A 15,823-nucleotide genomic window follows, 5' to 3' on the forward strand; every position below is an offset into this window, starting at 1 on the left:
ATGCAATGCACAGTTGCTGAAGTTGAACCAAAATGAGCTTGTAATCTGGCTTCTGCAACTTTGAACATGAAAAATCCAATGAGGAGAAGAAAAGCAGAGCCAAAGAGTCCATCCCAAAATCCGACAAACAAGCAAAATGAACAAAAAACATTGAATTCAATTCTTTCTGATTTTAGAAACTGCATTAAAGAAGGGGTGCACCGGTCCTGGAGATACTGCAATACCAGGTCAATGCGTGGAGTGGACAGAGCAAGCTCTTTTTCCATCTCCCTGTTCTAAAAATCCATTTAATATATGGTCCCCAGATAGGGGACGTATCAGATATTAAACTGATAAGAACAGATACTACACTTGATCTTAGCCAAAAGGCCGAGAAGCGATAACCAGAATTGGTTTCAAACTACGGAGCCACCCAAGGATCCTAAAAAGTCCATTTGTGGAGATGAGCTCCTGGACTCCCGTTAAGAAGACATGTTGTCAACCTCTAGATCCCTTACATGCCTGCACTTTTCGGCTTGCTGCTGCTGCAATCCACGCGTTTTAGATCTGCATAACTCCACCTCTTTAAACACAGCACCTTCACCCCCTGCTGTTCCCACCCGCCTCAACACCGTTGGAAGGGAGGAGAACCAATTAAGGCGGGGGGTGGGGTGGAACGAGCAGCTGTCTACCCTTAGCAGGAGGGCTCCTGATTACATACCTCTCCTGCTGCTGCTGCTGCTGGCTGTCCAGCAGCAGACTGAAGGTGGCTGCTGCTGTGCACAGGTATATAAAGGCTCAGAGCCTATTATGACACGCGCAGCCAGCGTTCCATTGCCACATTCCATCTACTGCAGGCAGGATACCTGGCTGGCTGAATGTCGCTGAGAAGCTCACAGAGACCGCCATAAGCAACAGTTTAACAGAATGCCACAGACTAATCAACCAAACTTTTTGGGTTGGGTTCTCTTTTATAGTCTGCAGGCATTAAATGAAAGAAGTCAGTGTTCCAGCAGAAGGAGACAACGTTTCAGAAAAGGCATTGTAGCAAACCAAAAAAGAAATTTTAAGCGCAGCAGTGTAACCAGCGCACATACCTGTTAGCTCGGGTGAGTTTAAAAGGCTGCTGTTGATAACAAGGGCATTTGCTAAATAGATGGTGTGTGTGCAACAATATACTGAAAGGTCAATTATATTGTGCAGCTTATCTCACCACCTGTAGTTATTTAGGTGAAAGCTCCAAAATGCTTGCCTAATATGTCTGTTTATCCAAAAGGAAGTAGAAAGGGAGAGCTAGAAAGATAGCATTGCATCACATTACATGGCAATGCAATGCACAGTTGCTGAAGTTGAACCAAAATGAGCTTGTAATCTGGCTTCTGCAACTTTGAACATGAAAAATCCAATGAGGAGAAGAAAAGCAGAGCCAAAGAGTCCATCCCAAAATCCGACAAACAAGCAAAATGAACAAAAAACATTGAATTCAATTCTTTCTGATTTTAGAAACTGCATTAAAGAAGGGGTGCACCGGTCCTGGAGATACTGCAATACCAGGTCAATGCGTGGAGTGGACAGAGCAAGCTCTTTTTCCATCTCCCTGTTCTAAAAATCCATTTAATATATGGTCCCCAGATAGGGGACGTATCAGATATTAAACTGATAAGAACAGATACTACACTTGATCTTAGCCAAAAGGCCGAGAAGCGATAACCAGAATTGGTTTCAAACTACGGAGCCACCCAAGGATCCTAAAAAGTCCATTTGTGGAGATGAGCTCCTGGACTCCCGTTAAGAAGACATGTTGTCAACCTCTAGATCCCTTACATGCCTGCACTTTTCGGCTTGCTGCTGCTGCAATCCACGCGTTTTAGATCTGCATAACTCCACCTCTTTAAACACAGCACCTTCACCCCCTGCTGTTCCCACCCGCCTCAACACCGTTGGAAGGGAGGAGAACCAATTAAGGCGGGGGGTGGGGTGGAACGAGCAGCTGTCTACCCTTAGCAGGAGGGCTCCTGATTACATACCTCTCCTGCTGCTGCTGCTGCTGGCTGTCCAGCAGCAGACTGAAGGTGGCTGCTGCTGTGCACAGGTATATAAAGGCTCAGAGCCTATTATGACACGCGCAGCCAGCGTTCCATTGCCACATTCCATCTACTGCAGGCAGGATACCTGGCTGGCTGAATGTCGCTGAGAAGCTCACAGAGACCGCCATAAGCAACAGTTTAACAGAATGCCACAGACTAATCAACCAAACTTTTTGGGTTGGGTTCTCTTTTATAGTCTGCAGGCATTAAATGAAAGAAGTCAGTGTTCCAGCAGAAGGAGACAACGTTTCAGAAAAGGCATTGTAGCAAACCAAAAAAGAAATTTTAAGCGCAGCAGTGTAACCAGCGCACATACCTGTTAGCTCGGGTGAGTTTAAAAGGCTGCTGTTGATAACAAGGGCATTTGCTAAATAGATGGTGTGTGTGCAACAATATACTGAAAGGTCAATTATATTGTGCAGCTTATCTCACCACCTGTAGTTATTTAGGTGAAAGCTCCAAAATGCTTGCCTAATATGTCTGTTTATCCAAAAGGAAGTAGAAAGGGAGAGCTAGAAAGATAGCATTGCATCACATTACATGGCAATGCAATGCACAGTTGCTGAAGTTGAACCAAAATGAGCTTGTAATCTGGCTTCTGCAACTTTGAACATGAAAAATCCAATGAGGAGAAGAAAAGCAGAGCCAAAGAGTCCATCCCAAAATCCGACAAACAAGCAAAATGAACAAAAAACATTGAATTCAATTCTTTCTGATTTTAGAAACTGCATTAAAGAAGGGGTGCACCGGTCCTGGAGATACTGCAATACCAGGTCAATGCGTGGAGTGGACAGAGCAAGCTCTTTTTCCATCTCCCTGTTCTAAAAATCCATTTAATATATGGTCCCCAGATAGGGGACGTATCAGATATTAAACTGATAAGAACAGATACTACACTTGATCTTAGCCAAAAGGCCGAGAAGCGATAACCAGAATTGGTTTCAAACTACGGAGCCACCCAAGGATCCTAAAAAGTCCATTTGTGGAGATGAGCTCCTGGACTCCCGTTAAGAAGACATGTTGTCAACCTCTAGATCCCTTACATGCCTGCACTTTTCGGCTTGCTGCTGCTGCAATCCACGCGTTTTAGATCTGCATAACTCCACCTCTTTAAACACAGCACCTTCACCCCCTGCTGTTCCCACCCGCCTCAACACCGTTGGAAGGGAGGAGAACCAATTAAGGCGGGGGGTGGGGTGGAACGAGCAGCTGTCTACCCTTAGCAGGAGGGCTCCTGATTACATACCTCTCCTGCTGCTGCTGCTGCTGGCTGTCCAGCAGCAGACTGAAGGTGGCTGCTGCTGTGCACAGGTATATAAAGGCTCAGAGCCTATTATGACACGCGCAGCCAGCGTTCCATTGCCACATTCCATCTACTGCAGGCAGGATACCTGGCTGGCTGAATGTCGCTGAGAAGCTCACAGAGACCGCCATAAGCAACAGTTTAACAGAATGCCACAGACTAATCAACCAAACTTTTTGGGTTGGGTTCTCTTTTATAGTCTGCAGGCATTAAATGAAAGAAGTCAGTGTTCCAGCAGAAGGAGACAACGTTTCAGAAAAGGCATTGTAGCAAACCAAAAAAGAAATTTTAAGCGCAGCAGTGTAACCAGCGCACATACCTGTTAGCTCGGGTGAGTTTAAAAGGCTGCTGTTGATAACAAGGGCATTTGCTAAATAGATGGTGTGTGTGCAACAATATACTGAAAGGTCAATTATATTGTGCAGCTTATCTCACCACCTGTAGTTATTTAGGTGAAAGCTCCAAAATGCTTGCCTAATATGTCTGTTTATCCAAAAGGAAGTAGAAAGGGAGAGCTAGAAAGATAGCATTGCATCACATTACATGGCAATGCAATGCACAGTTGCTGAAGTTGAACCAAAATGAGCTTGTAATCTGGCTTCTGCAACTTTGAACATGAAAAATCCAATGAGGAGAAGAAAAGCAGAGCCAAAGAGTCCATCCCAAAATCCGACAAACAAGCAAAATGAACAAAAAACATTGAATTCAATTCTTTCTGATTTTAGAAACTGCATTAAAGAAGGGGTGCACCGGTCCTGGAGATACTGCAATACCAGGTCAATGCGTGGAGTGGACAGAGCAAGCTCTTTTTCCATCTCCCTGTTCTAAAAATCCATTTAATATATGGTCCCCAGATAGGGGACGTATCAGATATTAAACTGATAAGAACAGATACTACACTTGATCTTAGCCAAAAGGCCGAGAAGCGATAACCAGAATTGGTTTCAAACTACGGAGCCACCCAAGGATCCTAAAAAGTCCATTTGTGGAGATGAGCTCCTGGACTCCCGTTAAGAAGACATGTTGTCAACCTCTAGATCCCTTACATGCCTGCACTTTTCGGCTTGCTGCTGCTGCAATCCACGCGTTTTAGATCTGCATAACTCCACCTCTTTAAACACAGCACCTTCACCCCCTGCTGTTCCCACCCGCCTCAACACCGTTGGAAGGGAGGAGAACCAATTAAGGCGGGGGGTGGGGTGGAACGAGCAGCTGTCTACCCTTAGCAGGAGGGCTCCTGATTACATACCTCTCCTGCTGCTGCTGCTGCTGGCTGTCCAGCAGCAGACTGAAGGTGGCTGCTGCTGTGCACAGGTATATAAAGGCTCAGAGCCTATTATGACACGCGCAGCCAGCGTTCCATTGCCACATTCCATCTACTGCAGGCAGGATACCTGGCTGGCTGAATGTCGCTGAGAAGCTCACAGAGACCGCCATAAGCAACAGTTTAACAGAATGCCACAGACTAATCAACCAAACTTTTTGGGTTGGGTTCTCTTTTATAGTCTGCAGGCATTAAATGAAAGAAGTCAGTGTTCCAGCAGAAGGAGACAACGTTTCAGAAAAGGCATTGTAGCAAACCAAAAAAGAAATTTTAAGCGCAGCAGTGTAACCAGCGCACATACCTGTTAGCTCGGGTGAGTTTAAAAGGCTGCTGTTGATAACAAGGGCATTTGCTAAATAGATGGTGTGTGTGCAACAATATACTGAAAGGTCAATTATATTGTGCAGCTTATCTCACCACCTGTAGTTATTTAGGTGAAAGCTCCAAAATGCTTGCCTAATATGTCTGTTTATCCAAAAGGAAGTAGAAAGGGAGAGCTAGAAAGATAGCATTGCATCACATTACATGGCAATGCAATGCACAGTTGCTGAAGTTGAACCAAAATGAGCTTGTAATCTGGCTTCTGCAACTTTGAACATGAAAAATCCAATGAGGAGAAGAAAAGCAGAGCCAAAGAGTCCATCCCAAAATCCGACAAACAAGCAAAATGAACAAAAAACATTGAATTCAATTCTTTCTGATTTTAGAAACTGCATTAAAGAAGGGGTGCACCGGTCCTGGAGATACTGCAATACCAGGTCAATGCGTGGAGTGGACAGAGCAAGCTCTTTTTCCATCTCCCTGTTCTAAAAATCCATTTAATATATGGTCCCCAGATAGGGGACGTATCAGATATTAAACTGATAAGAACAGATACTACACTTGATCTTAGCCAAAAGGCCGAGAAGCGATAACCAGAATTGGTTTCAAACTACGGAGCCACCCAAGGATCCTAAAAAGTCCATTTGTGGAGATGAGCTCCTGGACTCCCGTTAAGAAGACATGTTGTCAACCTCTAGATCCCTTACATGCCTGCACTTTTCGGCTTGCTGCTGCTGCAATCCACGCGTTTTAGATCTGCATAACTCCACCTCTTTAAACACAGCACCTTCACCCCCTGCTGTTCCCACCCGCCTCAACACCGTTGGAAGGGAGGAGAACCAATTAAGGCGGGGGGTGGGGTGGAACGAGCAGCTGTCTACCCTTAGCAGGAGGGCTCCTGATTACATACCTCTCCTGCTGCTGCTGCTGCTGGCTGTCCAGCAGCAGACTGAAGGTGGCTGCTGCTGTGCACAGGTATATAAAGGCTCAGAGCCTATTATGACACGCGCAGCCAGCGTTCCATTGCCACATTCCATCTACTGCAGGCAGGATACCTGGCTGGCTGAATGTCGCTGAGAAGCTCACAGAGACCGCCATAAGCAACAGTTTAACAGAATGCCACAGACTAATCAACCAAACTTTTTGGGTTGGGTTCTCTTTTATAGTCTGCAGGCATTAAATGAAAGAAGTCAGTGTTCCAGCAGAAGGAGACAACGTTTCAGAAAAGGCATTGTAGCAAACCAAAAAAGAAATTTTAAGCGCAGCAGTGTAACCAGCGCACATACCTGTTAGCTCGGGTGAGTTTAAAAGGCTGCTGTTGATAACAAGGGCATTTGCTAAATAGATGGTGTGTGTGCAACAATATACTGAAAGGTCAATTATATTGTGCAGCTTATCTCACCACCTGTAGTTATTTAGGTGAAAGCTCCAAAATGCTTGCCTAATATGTCTGTTTATCCAAAAGGAAGTAGAAAGGGAGAGCTAGAAAGATAGCATTGCATCACATTACATGGCAATGCAATGCACAGTTGCTGAAGTTGAACCAAAATGAGCTTGTAATCTGGCTTCTGCAACTTTGAACATGAAAAATCCAATGAGGAGAAGAAAAGCAGAGCCAAAGAGTCCATCCCAAAATCCGACAAACAAGCAAAATGAACAAAAAACATTGAATTCAATTCTTTCTGATTTTAGAAACTGCATTAAAGAAGGGGTGCACCGGTCCTGGAGATACTGCAATACCAGGTCAATGCGTGGAGTGGACAGAGCAAGCTCTTTTTCCATCTCCCTGTTCTAAAAATCCATTTAATATATGGTCCCCAGATAGGGGACGTATCAGATATTAAACTGATAAGAACAGATACTACACTTGATCTTAGCCAAAAGGCCGAGAAGCGATAACCAGAATTGGTTTCAAACTACGGAGCCACCCAAGGATCCTAAAAAGTCCATTTGTGGAGATGAGCTCCTGGACTCCCGTTAAGAAGACATGTTGTCAACCTCTAGATCCCTTACATGCCTGCACTTTTCGGCTTGCTGCTGCTGCAATCCACGCGTTTTAGATCTGCATAACTCCACCTCTTTAAACACAGCACCTTCACCCCCTGCTGTTCCCACCCGCCTCAACACCGTTGGAAGGGAGGAGAACCAATTAAGGCGGGGGGTGGGGTGGAACGAGCAGCTGTCTACCCTTAGCAGGAGGGCTCCTGATTACATACCTCTCCTGCTGCTGCTGCTGCTGGCTGTCCAGCAGCAGACTGAAGGTGGCTGCTGCTGTGCACAGGTATATAAAGGCTCAGAGCCTATTATGACACGCGCAGCCAGCGTTCCATTGCCACATTCCATCTACTGCAGGCAGGATACCTGGCTGGCTGAATGTCGCTGAGAAGCTCACAGAGACCGCCATAAGCAACAGTTTAACAGAATGCCACAGACTAATCAACCAAACTTTTTGGGTTGGGTTCTCTTTTATAGTCTGCAGGCATTAAATGAAAGAAGTCAGTGTTCCAGCAGAAGGAGACAACGTTTCAGAAAAGGCATTGTAGCAAACCAAAAAAGAAATTTTAAGCGCAGCAGTGTAACCAGCGCACATACCTGTTAGCTCGGGTGAGTTTAAAAGGCTGCTGTTGATAACAAGGGCATTTGCTAAATAGATGGTGTGTGTGCAACAATATACTGAAAGGTCAATTATATTGTGCAGCTTATCTCACCACCTGTAGTTATTTAGGTGAAAGCTCCAAAATGCTTGCCTAATATGTCTGTTTATCCAAAAGGAAGTAGAAAGGGAGAGCTAGAAAGATAGCATTGCATCACATTACATGGCAATGCAATGCACAGTTGCTGAAGTTGAACCAAAATGAGCTTGTAATCTGGCTTCTGCAACTTTGAACATGAAAAATCCAATGAGGAGAAGAAAAGCAGAGCCAAAGAGTCCATCCCAAAATCCGACAAACAAGCAAAATGAACAAAAAACATTGAATTCAATTCTTTCTGATTTTAGAAACTGCATTAAAGAAGGGGTGCACCGGTCCTGGAGATACTGCAATACCAGGTCAATGCGTGGAGTGGACAGAGCAAGCTCTTTTTCCATCTCCCTGTTCTAAAAATCCATTTAATATATGGTCCCCAGATAGGGGACGTATCAGATATTAAACTGATAAGAACAGATACTACACTTGATCTTAGCCAAAAGGCCGAGAAGCGATAACCAGAATTGGTTTCAAACTACGGAGCCACCCAAGGATCCTAAAAAGTCCATTTGTGGAGATGAGCTCCTGGACTCCCGTTAAGAAGACATGTTGTCAACCTCTAGATCCCTTACATGCCTGCACTTTTCGGCTTGCTGCTGCTGCAATCCACGCGTTTTAGATCTGCATAACTCCACCTCTTTAAACACAGCACCTTCACCCCCTGCTGTTCCCACCCGCCTCAACACCGTTGGAAGGGAGGAGAACCAATTAAGGCGGGGGGTGGGGTGGAACGAGCAGCTGTCTACCCTTAGCAGGAGGGCTCCTGATTACATACCTCTCCTGCTGCTGCTGCTGCTGGCTGTCCAGCAGCAGACTGAAGGTGGCTGCTGCTGTGCACAGGTATATAAAGGCTCAGAGCCTATTATGACACGCGCAGCCAGCGTTCCATTGCCACATTCCATCTACTGCAGGCAGGATACCTGGCTGGCTGAATGTCGCTGAGAAGCTCACAGAGACCGCCATAAGCAACAGTTTAACAGAATGCCACAGACTAATCAACCAAACTTTTTGGGTTGGGTTCTCTTTTATAGTCTGCAGGCATTAAATGAAAGAAGTCAGTGTTCCAGCAGAAGGAGACAACGTTTCAGAAAAGGCATTGTAGCAAACCAAAAAAGAAATTTTAAGCGCAGCAGTGTAACCAGCGCACATACCTGTTAGCTCGGGTGAGTTTAAAAGGCTGCTGTTGATAACAAGGGCATTTGCTAAATAGATGGTGTGTGTGCAACAATATACTGAAAGGTCAATTATATTGTGCAGCTTATCTCACCACCTGTAGTTATTTAGGTGAAAGCTCCAAAATGCTTGCCTAATATGTCTGTTTATCCAAAAGGAAGTAGAAAGGGAGAGCTAGAAAGATAGCATTGCATCACATTACATGGCAATGCAATGCACAGTTGCTGAAGTTGAACCAAAATGAGCTTGTAATCTGGCTTCTGCAACTTTGAACATGAAAAATCCAATGAGGAGAAGAAAAGCAGAGCCAAAGAGTCCATCCCAAAATCCGACAAACAAGCAAAATGAACAAAAAACATTGAATTCAATTCTTTCTGATTTTAGAAACTGCATTAAAGAAGGGGTGCACCGGTCCTGGAGATACTGCAATACCAGGTCAATGCGTGGAGTGGACAGAGCAAGCTCTTTTTCCATCTCCCTGTTCTAAAAATCCATTTAATATATGGTCCCCAGATAGGGGACGTATCAGATATTAAACTGATAAGAACAGATACTACACTTGATCTTAGCCAAAAGGCCGAGAAGCGATAACCAGAATTGGTTTCAAACTACGGAGCCACCCAAGGATCCTAAAAAGTCCATTTGTGGAGATGAGCTCCTGGACTCCCGTTAAGAAGACATGTTGTCAACCTCTAGATCCCTTACATGCCTGCACTTTTCGGCTTGCTGCTGCTGCAATCCACGCGTTTTAGATCTGCATAACTCCACCTCTTTAAACACAGCACCTTCACCCCCTGCTGTTCCCACCCGCCTCAACACCGTTGGAAGGGAGGAGAACCAATTAAGGCGGGGGGTGGGGTGGAACGAGCAGCTGTCTACCCTTAGCAGGAGGGCTCCTGATTACATACCTCTCCTGCTGCTGCTGCTGCTGGCTGTCCAGCAGCAGACTGAAGGTGGCTGCTGCTGTGCACAGGTATATAAAGGCTCAGAGCCTATTATGACACGCGCAGCCAGCGTTCCATTGCCACATTCCATCTACTGCAGGCAGGATACCTGGCTGGCTGAATGTCGCTGAGAAGCTCACAGAGACCGCCATAAGCAACAGTTTAACAGAATGCCACAGACTAATCAACCAAACTTTTTGGGTTGGGTTCTCTTTTATAGTCTGCAGGCATTAAATGAAAGAAGTCAGTGTTCCAGCAGAAGGAGACAACGTTTCAGAAAAGGCATTGTAGCAAACCAAAAAAGAAATTTTAAGCGCAGCAGTGTAACCAGCGCACATACCTGTTAGCTCGGGTGAGTTTAAAAGGCTGCTGTTGATAACAAGGGCATTTGCTAAATAGATGGTGTGTGTGCAACAATATACTGAAAGGTCAATTATATTGTGCAGCTTATCTCACCACCTGTAGTTATTTAGGTGAAAGCTCCAAAATGCTTGCCTAATATGTCTGTTTATCCAAAAGGAAGTAGAAAGGGAGAGCTAGAAAGATAGCATTGCATCACATTACATGGCAATGCAATGCACAGTTGCTGAAGTTGAACCAAAATGAGCTTGTAATCTGGCTTCTGCAACTTTGAACATGAAAAATCCAATGAGGAGAAGAAAAGCAGAGCCAAAGAGTCCATCCCAAAATCCGACAAACAAGCAAAATGAACAAAAAACATTGAATTCAATTCTTTCTGATTTTAGAAACTGCATTAAAGAAGGGGTGCACCGGTCCTGGAGATACTGCAATACCAGGTCAATGCGTGGAGTGGACAGAGCAAGCTCTTTTTCCATCTCCCTGTTCTAAAAATCCATTTAATATATGGTCCCCAGATAGGGGACGTATCAGATATTAAACTGATAAGAACAGATACTACACTTGATCTTAGCCAAAAGGCCGAGAAGCGATAACCAGAATTGGTTTCAAACTACGGAGCCACCCAAGGATCCTAAAAAGTCCATTTGTGGAGATGAGCTCCTGGACTCCCGTTAAGAAGACATGTTGTCAACCTCTAGATCCCTTACATGCCTGCACTTTTCGGCTTGCTGCTGCTGCAATCCACGCGTTTTAGATCTGCATAACTCCACCTCTTTAAACACAGCACCTTCACCCCCTGCTGTTCCCACCCGCCTCAACACCGTTGGAAGGGAGGAGAACCAATTAAGGCGGGGGGTGGGGTGGAACGAGCAGCTGTCTACCCTTAGCAGGAGGGCTCCTGATTACATACCTCTCCTGCTGCTGCTGCTGCTGGCTGTCCAGCAGCAAACTGAAGGTGGCTGCTGCTGTGCACAGGTATATAAAGGCTCAGAGCCTATTATGACACGCGCAGCCAGCGTTCCATTGCCACATTCCATCTACTGCAGGCAGGATACCTGGCTGGCTGAATGTCGCTGAGAAGCTCACAGAGACCGCCATAAGCAACAGTTTAACAGAATGCCACAGACTAATCAACCAAACTTTTTGGGTTGGGTTCTCTTTTATAGTCTGCAGGCATTAAATGAAAGAAGTCAGTGTTCCAGCAGAAGGAGACAACGTTTCAGAAAAGGCATTGTAGCAAACCAAAAAAGAAATTTTAAGCGCAGCAGTGTAACCAGCGCACATACCTGTTAGCTCGGGTGAGTTTAAAAGGCTGCTGTTGATAACAAGGGCATTTGCTAAATAGATGGTGTGTGTGCAACAATATACTGAAAGGTCAATTATATTGTGCAGCTTATCTCACCACCTGTAGTTATTTAGGTGAAAGCTCCAAAATGCTTGCCTAATATGTCTGTTTATCCAAAAGGAAGTAGAAAGGGAGAGCTAGAAAGATAGCATTGCATCACATTACATGGCAATGCAATGCACAGTTGCTGAAGTTGAACCAAAATGAGCTTGTAATCTGGCTTCTGCAACTTTGAACATGAAAAATCCAATGAGGAGAAGAAAAGCAGAGCCAAAGAGTCCATCCCAAAATCCGACAAACAAGCAAAATGAACAAAAAACATTGAATTCAATTCTTTCTGATTTTAGAAACTGCATTAAAGAAGGGGTGCACCGGTCCTGGAGATACTGCAATACCAGGTCAATGCGTGGAGTGGACAGAGCAAGCTCTTTTTCCATCTCCCTGTTCTAAAAATCCATTTAATATATGGTCCCCAGATAGGGGACGTATCAGATATTAAACTGATAAGAACAGATACTACACTTGATCTTAGCCAAAAGGCCGAGAAGCGATAACCAGAATTGGTTTCAAACTACGGAGCCACCCAAGGATCCTAAAAAGTCCATTTGTGGAGATGAGCTCCTGGACTCCCGTTAAGAAGACATGTTGTCAACCTCTAGATCCCTTACATGCCTGCACTTTTCGGCTTGCTGCTGCTGCAATCCACGCGTTTTAGATCTGCATAACTCCACCTCTTTAAACACAGCACCTTCACCCCCTGCTGTTCCCACCCGCCTCAACACCGTTGGAAGGGAGGAGAACCAATTAAGGCGGGGGGTGGGGTGGAACGAGCAGCTGTCTACCCTTAGCAGGAGGGCTCCTGATTACATACCTCTCCTGCTGCTGCTGCTGCTGGCTGTCCAGCAGCAGACTGAAGGTGGCTGCTGCTGTGCACAGGTATATAAAGGCTCAGAGCCTATTATGACACGCGCAGCCAGCGTTCCATTGCCACATTCCATCTACTGCAGGCAGGATACCTGGCTGGCTGAATGTCGCTGAGAAGCTCACAGAGACCGCCATAAGCAACAGTTTAACAGAATGCCACAGACTAATCAACCAAACTTTTTGGGTTGGGTTCTCTTTTATAGTCTGCAGGCATTAAATGAAAGAAGTCAGTGTTCCAGCAGAAGGAGACAACGTTTCAGAAAAGGCATTGTAGCAAACCAAAAAAGAAATTTTAAGCGCAGCAGTGTAACCAGCGCACATACCTGTTAGCTCGGGTGAGTTTAAAAGGCTGCTGTTGATAACAAGGGCATTTGCTAAATAGATGGTGTGTGTGCAACAATATACTGAAAGGTCAATTATATTGTGCAGCTTATCTCACCACCTGTAGTTATTTAGGTGAAAGCTCCAAAATGCTTGCCTAATATGTCTGTTTATCCAAAAGGAAGTAGAAAGGGAGAGCTAGAAAGATAGCATTGCATCACATTACATGGCAATGCAATGCACAGTTGCTGAAGTTGAACCAAAATGAGCTTGTAATCTGGCTTCTGCAACTTTGAACATGAAAAATCCAATGAGGAGAAGAAAAGCAGAGCCAAAGAGTCCATCCCAAAATCCGACAAACAAGCAAAATGAACAAAAAACATTGAATTCAATTCTTTCTGATTTTAGAAACTGCATTAAAGAAGGGGTGCACCGGTCCTGGAGATACTGCAATACCAGGTCAATGCGTGGAGTGGACAGAGCAAGCTCTTTTTCCATCTCCCTGTTCTAAAAATCCATTTAATATATGGTCCCCAGATAGGGGACGTATCAGATATTAAACTGATAAGAACAGATACTACACTTGATCTTAGCCAAAAGGCCGAGAAGCGATAACCAGAATTGGTTTCAAACTACGGAGCCACCCAAGGATCCTAAAAAGTCCATTTGTGGAGATGAGCTCCTGGACTCCCGTTAAGAAGACATGTTGTCAACCTCTAGATCCCTTACATGCCTGCACTTTTCGGCTTGCTGCTGCTGCAATCCACGCGTTTTAGATCTGCATAACTCCACCTCTTTAAACACAGCACCTTCACCCCCTGCTGTTCCCACCCGCCTCAACACCGTTGGAAGGGAGGAGAACCAATTAAGGCGGGGGGTGGGGTGGAACGAGCAGCTGTCTACCCTTAGCAGGAGGGCTCCTGATTACATACCTCTCCTGCTGCTGCTGCTGCTGGCTGTCCAGCAGCAGACTGAAGGTGGCTGCTGCTGTGCACAGGTATATAAAGGCTCAGAGCCTATTATGACACGCGCAGCCAGCGTTCCATTGCCACATTCCATCTACTGCAGGCAGGATACCTGGCTGGCTGAATGTCGCTGAGAAGCTCACAGAGACCGCCATAAGCAACAGTTTAACAGAATGCCACAGACTAATCAACCAAACTTTTTGGGTTGGGTTCTCTTTTATAGTCTGCAGGCATTAAATGAAAGAAGTCAGTGTTCCAGCAGAAGGAGACAACGTTTCAGAAAAGGCATTGTAGCAAACCAAAAAAGAAATTTTAAGCGCAGCAGTGTAACCAGCGCACATACCTGTTAGCTCGGGTGAGTTTAAAAGGCTGCTGTTGATAACAAGGGCATTTGCTAAATAGATGGTGTGTGTGCAACAATATACTGAAAGGTCAATTATATTGTGCAGCTTATCTCACCACCTGTAGTTATTTAGGTGAAAGCTCCAAAATGCTTGCCTAATATGTCTGTTTATCCAAAAGGAAGTAGAAAGGGAGAGCTAGAAAGATAGCATTGCATCACATTACATGGCAATGCAATGCACAGTTGCTGAAGTTGAACCAAAATGAGCTTGTAATCTGGCTTCTGCAACTTTGAACATGAAAAATCCAATGAGGAGAAGAAAAGCAGAGCCAAAGAGTCCATCCCAAAATCCGACAAACAAGCAAAATGAACAAAAAACATTGAATTCAATTCTTTCTGATTTTAGAAACTGCATTAAAGAAGGGGTGCACCGGTCCTGGAGATACTGCAATACCAGGTCAATGCGTGGAGTGGACAGAGCAAGCTCTTTTTCCATCTCCCTGTTCTAAAAATCCATTTAATATATGGTCCCCAGATAGGGGACGTATCAGATATTAAACTGATAAGAACAGATACTACACTTGATCTTAGCCAAAAGGCCGAGAAGCGATAACCAGAATTGGTTTCAAACTACGGAGCCACCCAAGGATCCTAAAAAGTCCATTTGTGGAGATGAGCTCCTGGACTCCCGTTAAGAAGACATGTTGTCAACCTCTAGATCCCTTACATGCCTGCACTTTTCGGCTTGCTGCTGCTGCAATCCACGCGTTTTAGATCTGCATAACTCCACCTCTTTAAACACAGCACCTTCACCCCCTGCTGTTCCCACCCGCCTCAACACCGTTGGAAGGGAGGAGAACCAATTAAGGCGGGGGGTGGGGTGGAACGAGCAGCTGTCTACCCTTAGCAGGAGGGCTCCTGATTACATACCTCTCCTGCTGCTGCTGCTGCTGGCTGTCCAGCAGCAGACTGAAGGTGGCTGCTGCTGTGCACAGGTATATAAAGGCTCAGAGCCTATTATGACACGCGCAGCCAGCGTTCCATTGCCACATTCCATCTACTGCAGGCAGGATACCTGGCTGGCTGAATGTCGCTGAGAAGCTCACAGAGACCGCCATAAGCAACAGTTTAACAGAATGCCACAGACTAATCAACCAAACTTTTTGGGTTGGGTTCTCTTTTATAGTCTGCAGGCATTAAATGAAAGAAGTCAGTGTTCCAGCAGAAGGAGACAACGTTTCAGAAAAGGCATTGTAGCAAACCAAAAAAGAAATTTTAAGCGCAGCAGTGTAACCAGCGCACATACCTGTTAGCTCGGGTGAGTTTAAAAGGCTGCTGTTGATAACAAGGGCATTTGCTAAATAGATGGTGTGTGTGCAACAATATACTGAAAGGTCAATTATATTGTGCAGCTTATCTCACCACCTGTAGTTATTTAGGTGAAAGCTCCAAAATGCTTGCCTAATATGTCTGTTTATCCAAAAGGAAGTAGAAAGGGAGAGCTAGAAAGATAGCATTGCATCACATTACATGGCAATGCAATGCACAGTTGCTGAAGTTGAACCAAAATGAGCTTGTAATCTGGCTTCTGCAACTTTGAACATGAAAAATCCAATGAGGAGAAGAAAAGCAGAGCCAAAGAGTCCATCCCAAAATCCGACAAACAAGCAAAATGAACAAAAAACAT

At 45.0% G+C, this 15,823-nt stretch overlaps 12 non-coding genes across 12 annotated transcripts; all 12 read right to left on the reverse strand.

Moving 5' to 3' along the window:
* Positions 1 to 190: 190 nt before the first annotated feature.
* On the reverse strand, positions 191 to 381 carry LOC141248178 (U2 spliceosomal RNA). Its single transcript, XR_012311432.1, has one exon. It is a non-coding gene; the product is annotated as a U2 spliceosomal RNA (small nuclear RNA).
* A 1,115-nt stretch (positions 382 to 1,496) lies between these two features.
* Positions 1,497 to 1,687, reverse strand: LOC141248179 (U2 spliceosomal RNA). Its single transcript, XR_012311433.1, has one exon. It is a non-coding gene; the product is annotated as a U2 spliceosomal RNA (small nuclear RNA).
* Positions 1,688 to 2,802: 1,115 nt separating this feature from the next.
* Positions 2,803 to 2,993, reverse strand: LOC141248181 (U2 spliceosomal RNA). The gene has a single exon (XR_012311435.1). It is a non-coding gene; the product is annotated as a U2 spliceosomal RNA (small nuclear RNA).
* Positions 2,994 to 4,108: 1,115 nt separating this feature from the next.
* Positions 4,109 to 4,299, reverse strand: LOC141248183 (U2 spliceosomal RNA). The gene has a single exon (XR_012311436.1). It is a non-coding gene; the product is annotated as a U2 spliceosomal RNA (small nuclear RNA).
* A 1,115-nt stretch (positions 4,300 to 5,414) lies between these two features.
* LOC141248184 (U2 spliceosomal RNA) lies at positions 5,415 to 5,605 on the reverse strand. The gene has a single exon (XR_012311437.1). It is a non-coding gene; the product is annotated as a U2 spliceosomal RNA (small nuclear RNA).
* Positions 5,606 to 6,720: 1,115 nt separating this feature from the next.
* Positions 6,721 to 6,911, reverse strand: LOC141248185 (U2 spliceosomal RNA). Its single transcript, XR_012311438.1, has one exon. It is a non-coding gene; the product is annotated as a U2 spliceosomal RNA (small nuclear RNA).
* Positions 6,912 to 8,026: 1,115 nt separating this feature from the next.
* LOC141248186 (U2 spliceosomal RNA) lies at positions 8,027 to 8,217 on the reverse strand. Its single transcript, XR_012311439.1, has one exon. It is a non-coding gene; the product is annotated as a U2 spliceosomal RNA (small nuclear RNA).
* Positions 8,218 to 9,332: 1,115 nt separating this feature from the next.
* On the reverse strand, positions 9,333 to 9,523 carry LOC141248187 (U2 spliceosomal RNA). The gene has a single exon (XR_012311440.1). It is a non-coding gene; the product is annotated as a U2 spliceosomal RNA (small nuclear RNA).
* Positions 9,524 to 10,638: 1,115 nt separating this feature from the next.
* Positions 10,639 to 10,829, reverse strand: LOC141248188 (U2 spliceosomal RNA). Its single transcript, XR_012311441.1, has one exon. It is a non-coding gene; the product is annotated as a U2 spliceosomal RNA (small nuclear RNA).
* Positions 10,830 to 11,944: 1,115 nt separating this feature from the next.
* Positions 11,945 to 12,135, reverse strand: LOC141248189 (U2 spliceosomal RNA). The gene has a single exon (XR_012311442.1). It is a non-coding gene; the product is annotated as a U2 spliceosomal RNA (small nuclear RNA).
* A 1,115-nt stretch (positions 12,136 to 13,250) lies between these two features.
* LOC141248190 (U2 spliceosomal RNA) lies at positions 13,251 to 13,441 on the reverse strand. Its single transcript, XR_012311443.1, has one exon. It is a non-coding gene; the product is annotated as a U2 spliceosomal RNA (small nuclear RNA).
* A 1,115-nt stretch (positions 13,442 to 14,556) lies between these two features.
* Positions 14,557 to 14,747, reverse strand: LOC141248191 (U2 spliceosomal RNA). The gene has a single exon (XR_012311444.1). It is a non-coding gene; the product is annotated as a U2 spliceosomal RNA (small nuclear RNA).
* Positions 14,748 to 15,823: the final 1,076 nt, after the last annotated feature.

This window comes from Phyllobates terribilis, unplaced genomic scaffold (assembly GCF_046119375.1).
Source record: "Phyllobates terribilis strain yellow unplaced genomic scaffold, ASM4611937v1 Scaffold_3591__1_contigs__length_74597, whole genome shotgun sequence".
Taxonomy (NCBI): Eukaryota; Metazoa; Chordata; class Amphibia; order Anura; family Dendrobatidae; genus Phyllobates; species Phyllobates terribilis.